We start from the raw sequence: 14,441 nt of genomic DNA, 5'->3' as shown, positions 1-14,441 counted from the left end.
TGTTAACATTTACTAATAACTTGTTATATGACTGCAAATAATATAAAAAATATTAAAAATTAATTTTAGACAAATTTCTTTACACATTATTCTTTCACAATGCAGTCATTTTTACTGCTTTGGGCAATATAGGTATATACTAAGTTTCAGTCTTTCTAGTGTTAATTAGCGCAGGCTTTCCTCAACTAACTGTTTGCCATATGAACTTTTGATCATTCGCAACGCGCATTAAACCGAGACCGCGTAATCCTACATCCAATCTAATTCCACGGATTTTTCGTTTTCCCTTAGCATGTACTTCAGACCTCATTAATGTTTACACGAGAACAACATTACGCTTTGTTAAAAATTTTAGGACGCGAAACACGGCTTTCATCGCGGAGGCGTCGTCGTTTCTCTACGCCCCGAATCTGCGCTTCGAAAACGCTGAAAAGCCGGGCTTCAATCAAAATCCTTTGATTCTCGCGGCTCTGTCGGGGATTTGCTCTTTGTTCCGCGCCAATTTCCTCGCCTGTTAACGCTGAGGCTCGCAAAGTGTTTTGTGTTTTAGGAAAACGAATTTCGAGCCTGGCATTGATAGCTCGCTGTGCCGGCTCCGCCTCGGATTTCGGGACTCGACACAACTTAATGAAGCCTCGATTAATACAACATTATGTATTTAACGTCACACGATTAAACTGTCACGTAGGCCGGATAACGAGTTGCAAAGGGAATTCGCAGTAGATAATCATTACTACCCGGGGGAGAAATTCGCCATGTTTTAACCCTTTCACTGCGGCGCGTTATACGCACGTCGGTTGCTGCGCCGCGCAGACCAGTGGATCATTTATTGCATCTTGTAACGGCAATATCACAACAAATATGATAAGAATTAATAAAAAATCGTTCGAAACAATTGACAAAAGCGTAGTTCATATGTTCCGAAGAACGATAAAGTCCATTTTGAATCAATCGGTAAAATAGAAAAGGTATCAAAGTATAAAAATACAGGTGGCGTATATATACGCCCGTCGTATATATCGATGGACTCCGAAGGGCGTATATATACGCCCGTCGTAGTGAAAGGGTTAAAGAAATAATTCGATCATTTACTACAATAACACATAATTTACCTTCGGTCCATGCCATGATACAAAAAAAAGGAATTTTTATACATCTTCCGTTGTACGATGCTTCCATTGAATGTTAATTCTGACGTTCGAATGCGAAGATAAAAAAAAATATGCAATACCAAGCAATAACGCATAATACGGCCTCAATGGTAAATCCATCGGCAAGCATTGAAAACGTGATTTTTACTGGTTTCAAAGGCTTTTTATTATTTTGCGTGGCCGCGACGACGAGCCGGCGCGCATCGTTAGCTATGAAACGGAGCTTACTCGTTGTTACGAGCCGCGGACATGAAATCCGATTAAACTCGCAGGTACATAGCCAGCGTACTGAGTTCAGTTGTAAATTCGCTGAACGAAAGGGCGTAGCACGTCGATCGCTGGCTTTACATCGACATTAAAATGCAGATGAGAGATCCGCGAAGATATTCAGCCGTTCGACTTGCAAAAATTGTCTCCATTATATCAGACTTTATGTTCCACCATTAAACATATCGATATCTCCTTTTTTCATATCGAGGAACATAACTCCTTTTATTATTTGATCGAATCGCGAGTTACTGATTAATTTTATCCAATGAAATTATTTTTTATACGTTTTAATAAAATCATAAACGTTTAATAAATTACTGTATTAATAAAAATACTGTATGTAATTTTCCAATCTGTATAAATAATTACATATATACTTTTTTTAAAGAGATTATCACTTTGGCCAGGGAATCTTGATGGCAAACAACGATTTTATCTCAAGACATTAGAAACACGTCCTCGTTTTTTCTTATTTCTTGTTCCCAAAAAGCACTCACGACCCCTTACAGCGACGAACAACAGAGCCACGGCGGCATTCGTCTTCCTTTCGTTGGACGAAGTGTGTCGCACACACTATTGGCCGTACAGCGAGGAAACTACCCTCCCAAGATGGACTGTGTGTTTTCCGCTATCCTCGGACGGCCCGTGACGACGTTGTGTTTTGCAGAACGACCAAGAAGTTCGACCTAATTGCGACGTTGCGACGCGTAGGTCGACCGTCCTCTTTCAACCGGCGGAGGAGTTCCCCGAGTGGATGAAAAACTCTGCTCGACTGGCAAGGGAAAAAAAGAGCCGTCTGTACCATTAACGGAGTATTTTAATCGCGTATAACGACTAGCATTCGCGGGTGGTTCTTTATAGAATGAAACGAGGCTTTTCATTGTGTATTCGCAGCAAGATTTTTTCTACAGCCTCCCCTACCGCTTGGAAGCGTGGAACACGAGACTTGTTCACGCGTTGGTGAAAGGCATGAATAAGTTGCAATGATTTAAAAGATTACTGCGCTCCATTGAAATACAGTGTTAGTTTCTTTTACAATTAGAGAAAACGCCGATTGAAGTTACTTGGGTATTGGTACATCGAATGAGTGAAAAGCTTTCTCTTCGTGTAATTCGAAGTTGGAGCTGAACCTGCTGGAAACGATCAGAAACTCGATGAAGAGGAAGAAGGGCACGTTTAAACCATAAATATACAATCTCTCTAAGTACGCAATCTAATTAAACGGGCGCACGTTAATGGATAAGGGAACCAGATATGAGTTCGACAATGTCGTTGTAACAAAGTGACTCGACTCGACTTAGAATCTTCAAATGATAATTCCTACGTATTTACTTGGTCTTAATTGAGCATCATTAATAAAAATAATTGATAAAGAGAAAGAGAATATAAAAAATACGGTCGGTATTGAACGAAAAGTAGGAAAAGTGGAAGAGAAGGAAGAGCTGATCGGATTACCGGACTAAAGACATCATCTTCCGTTTGCCGAAGCGATTACTTTGTCAATAAAATTGAACTGTCTAAGTCGTCATTCTTTTCTCCAATGCTAACATTTGAAAACGAAATCCCGTACTTACGTACACTATTATTTGTCTCATACGTTCAATAAACAATAGCTTGTTTACCATTTTATTGTATCCCGACAAATAGAGAGGAAATCCGAAATGGAGCGAGTTAATCGACGAACGTTACGCCGTCCATCGAACAGGTCGAATGAACTGATCAATAGAGCTGCTGTTATTAAATATGGGAAAATGAATGTCTTGCACGAATGTGATATTCGAAACGAGGAATTGCAATGCTATCCCAGACTAGGAACGTCCGCAAACCGAAGGAATTAATTTCTTCAAACACCACGGATCAAAGACGGGAACATTCCTACGTAGAAAATTCTCGCCGCGACACGGAATTCTGTCTGCCACCGGTGAAAGAGAAGCTTTAAATATTCACGGGGCAGAAATGACTCCACCGTCTCCACGAACCCGAGCTTAAGAAGCACCTTTAACCGGTTCATGCATCATTTACGTTTTATACTTAGCACGAATTCAGTATCACGGCCGTCCAATCTCCGACCACATCGCGTTAATTGAAAACCAGTTTAATTAAAAAGGACGAAATAAAAGTTTTCCAATATCCATTTATAGATTGAAAAACATGTAATACACATTTTTGCGAATGCATAAAATGCGTTAATCGGTCTTACATTACAATCTTACGGTACCTTATCCGAATGTACCTAAAACTGCTTAGTGGGATGATAGTTTACTCAGATAAGGTAATCTTAGAAGAGTAAATCCCATTAAGAGAACGAATTTGCCTATTTTATCTGACAGAATTTATCGTCGTGGAAATACGTGGCAGAAAAAAAGAGATTAACAGAAACAGTGCTGGTATCAGAGGGTGTTTTTCCTAGCAGCAGCGACGATAGTCAAACGAAACGGCGCCTTTGAAGTATTTTCCACCGTCCAATTAACGGTCCCTGGTTCTTCGTTTAATTGTAAGACGAAGTGTTTGCTCCTTCCTCGGACAATGCTGGCCACTGTCGCACAGTGGTACGAGTCTTTTCGTCGGAAACGAGATTTCGTGCTCGGCTTGAGAAATAGAGAGAGAGAGAGAAGAACGGCAAGAGACGGCGATAATTATTTCGGAGAAATTGCATGGTCGCGACGCGAAAGACCCACTGGGTACACACGACCGGTCGGCCTAGCCGGAATTATTGTGCTCGCGGAACGGGATAATTGGCGCGGGGCACGCGCGCACCTGCGATATCACGAAAATATTAACCTACCACGCGATACATATGTACATAACGTTTGCCCTCAGGGCAAAAATTTTGATTGTGGGAAGAGGAACGAGAGCTTTCGAGCAGTTTGGAAGCTTGTTTCCAATGGATCCTACTCGAAGCGACCCTCGAAAACATTTTTAGATAAAAGCCAGCGGGAGAGATTCTGCGGTACTCCGCGTTTTTATACCAACTTAAACATTAGAATAGAATTGATGCAATGGGAAAAAAACGTGATAAACGATCTTTTTGTTTCCATGATACTATCTAATAATGACGATTTACGAGACGTGCTCAAGTAGTTGAGACACGAAAAAGGTTACTTAAATTTCGTTTACCGAATGATGAACGAACGAAAAATTTTATGCTCATTAATGCCTGTAAGAAACATTTATTAGACTCGGTTCACAACGAGGCGGTAAGTTCTGGCGATCGATCAATTCCAATTAACGCTAGTAGACATTGTGAATTTAATTGATGAGCAGCACGGGTCGTAACGCTGCGAAAGACGTTCCTGAAGTGTGCCATACTGTTAGGATTATAGTTAGTTTAGAGTTTGTTTAGGATTAGTTTAACGTCAGTTCGCCAGTGAAACTTGTCTTCGAGTTCCACCTTAAGTGTAAAGTTCAAGTAAAGACCACGAGCTCGTGCGTAAAATCCGTTATGCTGTTTGCCTTCGCTGTTCACATTATTTCTCGATCGTGGCGTTCCACATTTATCAACCTCTTCGCTTCTCGTACCATTGCATGTGCAATATCGTGTTTAAATCCGATGTCCATTTCGTTTTTCAAAGAAGAGAAGAAATCAAGTTTCCATACATGTTTCAGCAAATTTTTATGTGGACGACTGGGAAGGTGATAGAGAATGAAAAATATTGATTTGTATCACCGCGGCGACAACGTGGCGATAAGTTTATCTGATTTATGGAAGGACGCAGGACGAGAAAAACTGCAAACAGCAGAATTTATGGCATCTCTGTTCCAAAGTGCAGATACGTTGTCGAGGATACGCACTCGTCGAGGAGCAAACAGTTGTCCTATTCTCGCGTGAATTTCAATTCGCGGTTGTATAAAAATCGACTGGGATACCGTCGCCGGTAAAATTTTCGCGTATAAACGAAACACGTTTGCCGTTATTTACGCGATACAGGAAGATCTGTGCACGCATTTCCAAGCAAATCGGGTATTTAAAACAGGCGAACTGTGAAGCTGCGATCGAAAACGTCAGTTTCACCGCCGTTGTTGGCGTATGAAAGCTGCACGGTGAAATAGAAATATTCAAATTGGAATCAGTCCGTTCGTTTTCATTCACGGTTCATATATTTGTTTCTCGATACACTGAAAGAACATGAAAGGTTGAAATTGCTTTGCGATTCTTGGACAGAGGAGCTGGCAAGGTTCTTTATTAAAGTTCTGTCACGTGGGACAGCGTAAAAACTTTCGGAATGCAATTTGCATACTATGTTATGTTCACTCTCGAAACGCTATCTTTTCTGTCTGAATTACACGCACAACCTTCTGATACCATGAACGCGTAAAACGAATTTGCATACATATGGGAAATCATTTTGAAACGTTAAATCGTTGCGCTTTGTCCACGGATCCCATTAATTCGATTCGCTATAAAAAAAACCTCTATCTACTTTCCCGTTTATCACCGGATTTTATCGGTAATAAAAACGCGATTTCGTTGCACGATTTTCGACACGGCTCTGTTTCACCCGAGGAACCTTTTAACGCGGCTTTTCCGGCCCGTAAATCCGAGGAATGATCGAAGCTGATCGTTACGGTATCCATAAAGATCCGAACGGAATAGAAAACAGAAGGAGGCAATGATCCCTAATTTACTTTCGGCCAATCCAGTGGAACGGAGATCGTCGGTAAAATTCTCGGTGTGAAAGTGCACGGCTGTTTCCTTAACGAACGAGTGTAATCGATTCGATCGAAAGCAATGCGGCTATAAATTAACCGTTCCACCCGCCGAAAGAGGTCTACCACCCTACATTCATCTTAACGAATAAGTGGTACTATTTTTTGGACGGAATCCAACTTCGAAGCTACTTTGTGGAAGTTAGCCAAATTTTACACCGATCACATTTCGCAGTTTAGTCGTTTCTTATTTATCGCATATTTTTAGCTGTATTCCAAATTGTACCATCGTACATTTCTTATCAAACGAGTTACAATGTAACATATAATATTTATAAACTGTGTTCAAATCCTCATCAGATTTCTTACATTTATTGATGCATTTTTTGAAGATTTATTGTACATCAGAATATGCACGTCTTTCTATTAACGATGACCTTAGAACAGTCGAAGAATAATTCTTTAATTATGGTTGCATGAATTCACACAGTTTCTATAGGTTCTACAGGAAGCGAGCATTGAGCTGTCTTTTAGTTGGCAGAGAGTATTAAAACTTGATTCCGCGATTATTACTCGTAATGTAGATACTTTCGAAAATACAGTTCATAAAGCTACGCACCGAAGCCAGTGCATTTATTCACTTCAGTAGACCGTACGTAAACGTTCCCTGTGTATGCACGTTAAACCATGGATTAATAGACACGTGTTATAACCCGGGTTCATGTTTATGCAACACACGTACTAATTCACAGCTGTGTACACATGCTTTGCAGTTAGCGCAATTACCGTTTGAATTAAATATCTGTACGAAGGCAAGAAACTTAAAATTCAAGGAAAATGTATATTAAAAGAATTGTAGAAGCATCATTTCGCTTCGTGCAAATTCACGTGCTCGCATCTGTAATAATCGTCTGTTAAAAAATAGTTTCCACTTGAATTCGCGACCAACGATATTATCCAATGCACGACCGTGGCGCAATGGAGCAGAATTATTTCATGCGTTGAGTTAAGCTGACTGTTTCAAAGGCGGGACTTCAATTTAAAGTTGTCCACGCGATTTGTACGATTCACCGAGCAACGAACTTCTGCCAGACAGGATTTGGTTGCACATAATTATTTCACAAAGTCGATGTAATATTATTCGGACACGATTTCTCGTTGCTCTTTTTTACCCTGACACAGATACCTGTACCGGTTCCCGACCCTTATTATCGAGACCTCAATTATCGTATCGAAGAGACGCACACCCTAATTATCTGTCCCTGTCTTTTGGATACATGCCGTGAATATAATTGCATCCCTCCGATAAGTTTCTTCAGTATCAACCTGTCAGTTTATTTTACAGAGTACTTCTTTAAAAATCAAGCTGACCTCAAACACGGAAAATTTCGGATGGGAAGCGATGGGTATTTATTGCAAGACTGGATAACGGGATGTAACTCGCTTGATAATTACTATTCCGTAGCCCGGCTGGGATTCAATTTTGGTTTAGCCGAAATTCGACGCGCGTTTCCCTGTCCATTCGCCGGAAGACAACCAATTATCTACTCTACTGGCCACGTAACTCACTCCAGGGAATCAAACAAAAATATTCCACGAATCTAGTGGATTATTTTTATTCTCCTACCTCAGCTCATTGTATCTGCATAATGCAGTGATAGTACATATTAAGAACCCTTAAAGTATTTAATCGTTTTTAGAATAGAATTTTTTATTTTACTTGAAAGCTTGTTGCCAGGGTCTAATATAATTTCATTTTACTGCATCGAGAATTATCTAACGTTCTGCATTATACGTACACGGCTGATTCTTTATGCGATTAGGTGACAGGTCGAACGGATATTTTTGCCCTGCTGAGCGCAGATAACGTTTTCAATAGAGAATCCAATAACCGATTCAATATTTTAACTAGTGCAGGCTTGACTTTTATTGGTATTAGTAAACTCATGGCACCATTGTCTCCGACTACAGCGTGTACCTATTGTGCCAGTCGTACATTAAACACCTTATCATTTATACTTTTCGCAGGTGGAAATAACTTTGACCATATAGAACGTCGTTTCAATCCTTTCATATGCAAATTTCCTATCGCTCGTGTCCGAGTATTCATATGCAATTACAGATTATATGCATTCTCGCTCCAAGACATTTCCCAGGCCCCCTTAAACCCCTGATTATGCGCATATTTAATTCAGATAAAGAAAAATGCAAGAAGCGGAATTTGTAATTAGTTGAGAACAAAACTTTAATCATAAATTAAGTTCTCCAGAGTGCTTACTAATTTTTATGAAAGACTGTTGAAGCTCATGGCTAGATAAGAGAGCTGCAAAAATATTTGCAGGAACTTTAACAAGCAATTCCGTTTCACTTAAGTAACTTACACCAGGTACTTGGATATGTAGAGAAAATTTAATAAGGATAATATCTCATTTTTGCAGCAGTCAAATTTTAAGTAGAGGATACTTGATATATTCATTTTTATCACGTAATTCCTGTTTCCCAGCTGCTGTTCTAACGTATCATCTTCCCGCAAGAACTCAGAGTTCAATAACACTTACTGTCCCTTAAAAACTTGAGTTAGTAAACCGTGCATCAAATATTAACCGTTATCATAATATCGATCATACTATAATTAAATGATAAAAGAGCATTTTTTAGACTCGCAGTCTATTAATTAGTGCAACCTGGTGTGCCATTATCCCACGGCAACTGTTCCGGACACAGTAGCGTGTATGAAGTGGGAACAGAATTCTATAGTTTCCTCAATTTTCCCTCATTGAAAAGTTTGTTCCATGCGAGAGCGAAGTGTAATATCTATTCATTCACGAGTGCTTGTGTCTCGTGCCAACTTTTTTCCCCTCGATAAATCGATGTCGCCTGGGCGTTACCTACATGAGTATAATCGTCGATATCCCAGAGGCGGCGACGTCGACGCTGACTTACGACGAGTAAACCAACACGATCACGCGAGCACAACTTTTTGGCAAGGAAACGCGCGAAAGGTTCAAAGCTATTGCGTCGTGAACGGAAGCAGCAACTGAGAGAAGACACTTTGAACTCGGCGTAGGTGTTTCCACTTTAATCCGATAGGTCGGACCCGTGTCCACAGAAGTTTCGTTAATCCTTTCGGGAAAATTAGATTAACCCACTTGCATCGCACAAACACGAAGCAAATTAGAAGCAGTAATACATCATATATCGCTTGATACAATTCTGGTTCTGCTCGGTACGATGACCCGTGTACTATTTGGTATCAGATTTTCTACAACGATATCCCGAGGAATTGTAGGAATACATGTAGGTTGACGATGGAATACGATTAAGACAAAAACTGGACTCATGGGAACGGAGAGGTCGTCTGTCAGGGAGCAGTAACTTCTGTAACCTTGTAAAGTGACAAATGAACCAATCTGTAACTTGCTACTCGTTGGGATTTGAATGATACCTCTGCGTTGAAAGTTTAGGAACATAATACAATTTTTCTGTCCCCATTGTCCCACGACGGTTTCATAACAAGCTGCATTAGTGAAAGCATCCGAAGAAATGATTTAATTTCACTTACGAAAGTTTATAATAAAATAAAATATTCTATTTCTGACGATATCCATCATCGACTAGAGTGAGTAGATTCTTGCAACGTTACGTACAATTGAAATTCGTGCAAACTCTACCGCCTGGCCATTGGCGTTGTATCGGTTTCTTCAACGGTTTTGCATAATGCAAGTATCTGCTTTCAAACAATTTGCATAATTTAGCATTACCCCAGCCACCCGTCCTCGCAGCGTTCCATCGTTATTTTATGCAGCATGCGAGGCATAAATGTGCTTACCGGCGACGTTGTAAACAATCAATCGCCGTAGCTAATTGTCAAGTATCGGTATCGTTTTATCGGCAGATAAAAATTGGCTCAGAGCCAACTACGCGTAGTAATTAGTTAGATAAACACTACGGGCTTTGCATTCGTTATCGATAGCTTGTATTCACGGTCTGTAATTAACGTAGATCCCCGTACAAACGATACTTGAGCGTAGGAATGAATGGGGAAAAATGGAACGAGCGGAAATCTTTAATTATTGACGAGGGAATTTATTCGACTAAGAAACCAGGAAGCGAACGTTGATAAAAAAAAGGCGACTAGCCAATAGCTATTTTCCAATACAACTCTTAAATGTTATCGCGTTTAGTGAAACGCACTATCTTTGGAATTGACTGTTAAAGATACGACAGAATACGTAACTCCGGAATATAAATGGACGACATTGGAGTTTAAGGTATTTCGATTACAATTTCAGTTCCACCGCCACTTACTTAAGTTATGCAAAGCCGTAAGCTCCTCGAAGAATCGCATAAAAAGGATGCCTGCGCGCACATCTGTATCCGCTTAAATAAAATTTCACGGCTCCAAACCTAATGATATGCTTGATTCGAGCCGATCGCATTTTTCTCGGACTGATGACAGAACCTGTTTCTACCGTATTATCGTCCACGAAAGATTTACGTTTGTAACGACCTGCCGTGTTCTCATGGGCAAAAAGAAGGATGAGATAACGAGAGAAGACACAAACTGCAGGGGTCTTTTTTATGACGGGGGTGAAGGAGCCAGGGAGTATTTAAGGAACCCAGAAAATCGGTGGGATTATAATGCTGAAGAGCCTTTACAAATCCCTCGGTACATAGGGGCTCGGATTTATAAATGAACGGGAACCGGTTCAAGATCTTTGAACATAATTAAACGTAAGAGCATCGACGCTCTACCGAAGCAATTAAATTGAGAAAAAATTTACGCCTGGTGTCGACAGTTGCGGAAGTGAAAGATAATTGCGCAATTATCGAAGATTGGGATTGGCAATCTCGATACCGCCGTTGTTAATTGATGTAACCAGGCCGTCGAATTAACAACACTTTTTCTTTTTATACACGTCTCTGCCGCGAAGTTACGACGCGCAAATTCAAACTCGGAAGTCCCGATGATTTTTTAGCATTTACGACGGAACGATGGGGGAAGACAGGAAAACGGAAATCCCTTTCGTGCTGAGAAGCCATATTCTCGAGGCACATAGAGAACATGTACAGGCAGGCATGTACTAGGCGCGAAAGACATAAAAATGATGTATGAGGCCCACATACAAGTTCGTACCAGCACACGATCTTATTACAACGCATGAACTTTGTTTCGAGTATGCAGAAATGGACGACGTTAATGAATAACAATATATTGGATAACAGATCGTTTTGTGAAAAACCTGAGGAGAGAATTATCCACGTGAAAACAATTTTTTTTTCTCAAGTTCCCAACAAAGTAATCGGGGAAAAAAACTTGGCCTCATACAATTTTCCACCTGAAAGGCGATAGATGGATTCTGCTTTTAGACGCCTCGCGGAACAAAATTTTCCGGCTGACTTAATTTCGAGTTCGCGCCAAGACTTTCATCGATTTTTACGAAACCATGAACCTATACCGTGTTTTTCACGTGCCGTTGACGACAGACGAGTTCCTTGAAACCGCGAACACGAAGTATAAAAGTACTTTGTCATACGAGTTCATCGTATCTATTATTAACTGATTTCGTTCTCACGATGAAGTCTATTACTGGGTCAAATGAATAATATATGAGACTGTACTATTAATGAGTACGTTACGTGTCTCCTAATAAAGTATTGCTTTGAACTGCGGTCTAGCGCAAACGTGATGAATGTATCTCCATTACCGAGATCGCGATTCATTACCATAATTAATAACGCGTTACGTCCGATCTTTGATATATTCACAAATTCAAGTATTTTCAAGATTACTCGAAAACTTTATTACTAATGGCACAGGTAAAAGTACTCTGAAACTCACCAACTCTTTAATTACATGGTCTAATTAAAGCCACAGAAAACCGAATGAACAAACTCCGAGGGTCGAAATTAATTTTTTTTTTTTTTTTTCAGCTCCCGGTTTCTCGAATTAGCAGGAACGTTTACGATATCCGACAGTAAGGTATTCTCGGGGAGGTTCGCGTTGAGCGTAATTCGTCGAGCACTTCTTTGAATAGAAGGGGCACTGGCCTCTTATGTGCGTCGCGACGCGTCGAGCGTTCACCCGCTGAGCAAACAGCCCTCATTACCATCGTTCTTTAGCCCTCCGTTGATCGAGCGGCTTGAAATAATTATTACGCGCGTCTCGCACCCTCGACACGACAACCGTACGCAAAACTCGGTAAACTAGTTTTTCCCAGGCATGCGTTCGACAGCACGCGAAGCAATTATGATTGCTGAGCGGAAAACGCGATACGTTCGGACCCGGTACGAAGACCCTTACGAACTTTACCGTGGTACTTAATATCACGCCCGAGTTTCATGGAACTTCCCCAGACTTCTTTGAAGTCGAGCGAGTCACCTTCCAAGTTCACGCGCAATATGTCTCTGGCAAGAATTTTTCCTCACGACACATCAAACTCGATTCCTTTGATTGCTTATATTTTATTCCTCGCATTTCTCATGAAGTATGAAACGTTGTTCTAAATGCGGTTTCATATTTCGACACGTCGTTAACACGAAGTACCGATTGTTATTATATCAACGAACGTTACGTCAATCATTATGTGAAACATTATATCAATTATTGTATCGACCATTGTATGAATCTTGATTATAATGTTTACAGCGATGGATCACTGATGCAAATTGAATTTGGTTAGGAATAATTAGGCAAAGCTGGAAATTGAGAAAGTTTATTTTTGATTAAACGAAAGCTCATGCATTAAGAATGACGATAAAAAAAGTTAGTAAATTGGATTAATAAATTTAACCCTCGACGTCCCTAATTTCCTCGCAGATTTTAATTCCCTCTTTAGCATCGGAATCTTCTGTAATAGTTCATTTCCATTTTTTCATGCTCATTAATTCGAATCAAGGATAAGATATACAAACTGGTTGATCTCGTAATTAGAAGTAAGAAAAGTGTCTAATTTTTACAAATAAGGGAGTGATTAACTTCCCCTTGAATTGCGACCACCCGTAATTACTTTCCGCTTGCATATTTATCATCTCGTGAAAATGAGAGTGCAGTTACTGTCTACGATTTTCCAAACAACTTAACTTCCAAACTGCGATTAATGTCTGAGTAATTTGTAAATAGCTCCCATTTTCATTTTCATCCAAACAACCGAGTAACGAAAAGTAATATTAGAGCTGCCTTAAAAACTACTTAAGAATTAAATTGCAAGTCTGTACGAGAGACGAGGAGATTCGCGTAGATACATAAGGAGTTGCTAACGAGGTTCTGCTACGCTGTTTGTCGGGAGACCTTTGGCAAAAATATTCTCGTAACATTTAACGTCGTCTCTTGATCGCGGTACTCGCGGAATCGAGATTCATAAATAATAAATGAGCCGGAGCTACCGGGGTGAATAGTTACGGGCGAACAGAGTATAAGATTTTCCGCGGACGGTTTTTATGCTTTCATCGAGGGAAAATAGACCACCTATCCTGCTCCCGCGTCCTAGCAAAACAGATTTCTCAAATTCTTCACAAGAAACAACCTTGTCTCCCGAGATTCCAGACCGAAGTTTTTCAAATTCGAAATTAGTATTCTGTACCCGAACATTTCTGCGCTAACCAGTCTCATATTTTCGCAAAAATAAACCTTGCATTGAATTCCTGAACAGACGTATATTTAAAAAACAATTTTAATTTGTATGTAGAAATAGAAATTCTCGTGTGAGACAATTCATAAAATAAACTGGACAAACTAATAGTCCAACGTTCGTGGAAAATTGGAACTTTAATTTTCTGTTCGTGCATTGAGAAAACAAATTGAAATAAAAGAAAATATGTGTATTAATATAATAGCACGTCTCTGAATTAAAAATGTTCTCCTGGGAGACGAAAATGTATAAAATATGACTCTGGCACTGGTGTAGCGTGCGCTTTTAATATTTCAACGTCAAGGGACTTTCATTTCATTGAACATCATATGTCGCCATAACTTATGGTCGCGTATTATTCTCGTCCCAACATCTTATTCTAAAAGTACGTCTTTATATGCATCTCCAATGCACATTAGAAACAAAAATCTGTCAAATTGTTTGTCTCGTAAGAACAGTGATGAGAATGAAACTTTGTCAACTCGTGAATTTGTAGAAGTTTACTACTCGTATAAGTGACACGCAAGTCCAAACGAGTAAACGCTAGTTTTTCACGAACAAGGGTTTGCTTTCGAGAAAATCAAATAGCAATATTGAGTATAGACCGAGTGAAACACGCTTTTCGTTTCTTTCCACGCTGGTACGTAGTGTACAAATACATATCACTCACCGATAGGTAGAGCAGTTCCCCAAAATTGACATCAGCAAGTGAAAGGCAATCTTTTGGCTTCACTGAAACCAG

At 40.0% G+C, this 14,441-nt stretch overlaps 1 protein-coding gene across 13 annotated transcripts in view; it reads left to right on the top strand.

The window, feature by feature from the left end:
- LOC108630748 (histamine H2 receptor) overlaps window positions 1–14,441 on the top strand; it is a 76,226-nt gene that overhangs the window by 34,320 nt on the left and 27,465 nt on the right. The window contains exon 3 of one of the 13 annotated variants that reach the window (XR_003389854.1): window positions 12,003–12,764. The exons of the other annotated variants lie outside the window; for them this stretch is intronic. The gene's annotated coding sequence lies outside the window, so the exon portion shown is untranslated. Of the gene's footprint in view, window positions 1–12,002; window positions 12,765–14,441 lie in introns of those variants that run through there. 13 annotated transcript variants of the gene reach the window in all.

Source organism: Ceratina calcarata, unplaced genomic scaffold, assembly GCF_001652005.2.
Source record: "Ceratina calcarata isolate Rehan_Ccalc_2016 unplaced genomic scaffold, ASM165200v1 scaffold78.2, whole genome shotgun sequence".
NCBI lineage: Eukaryota > Metazoa > Arthropoda > Insecta > Hymenoptera > Apidae > Ceratina > Ceratina calcarata.
The sequence above is the reverse complement of the archived record's forward strand: the minus strand, read 5'-3'. Positions and strand labels throughout refer to the sequence as shown.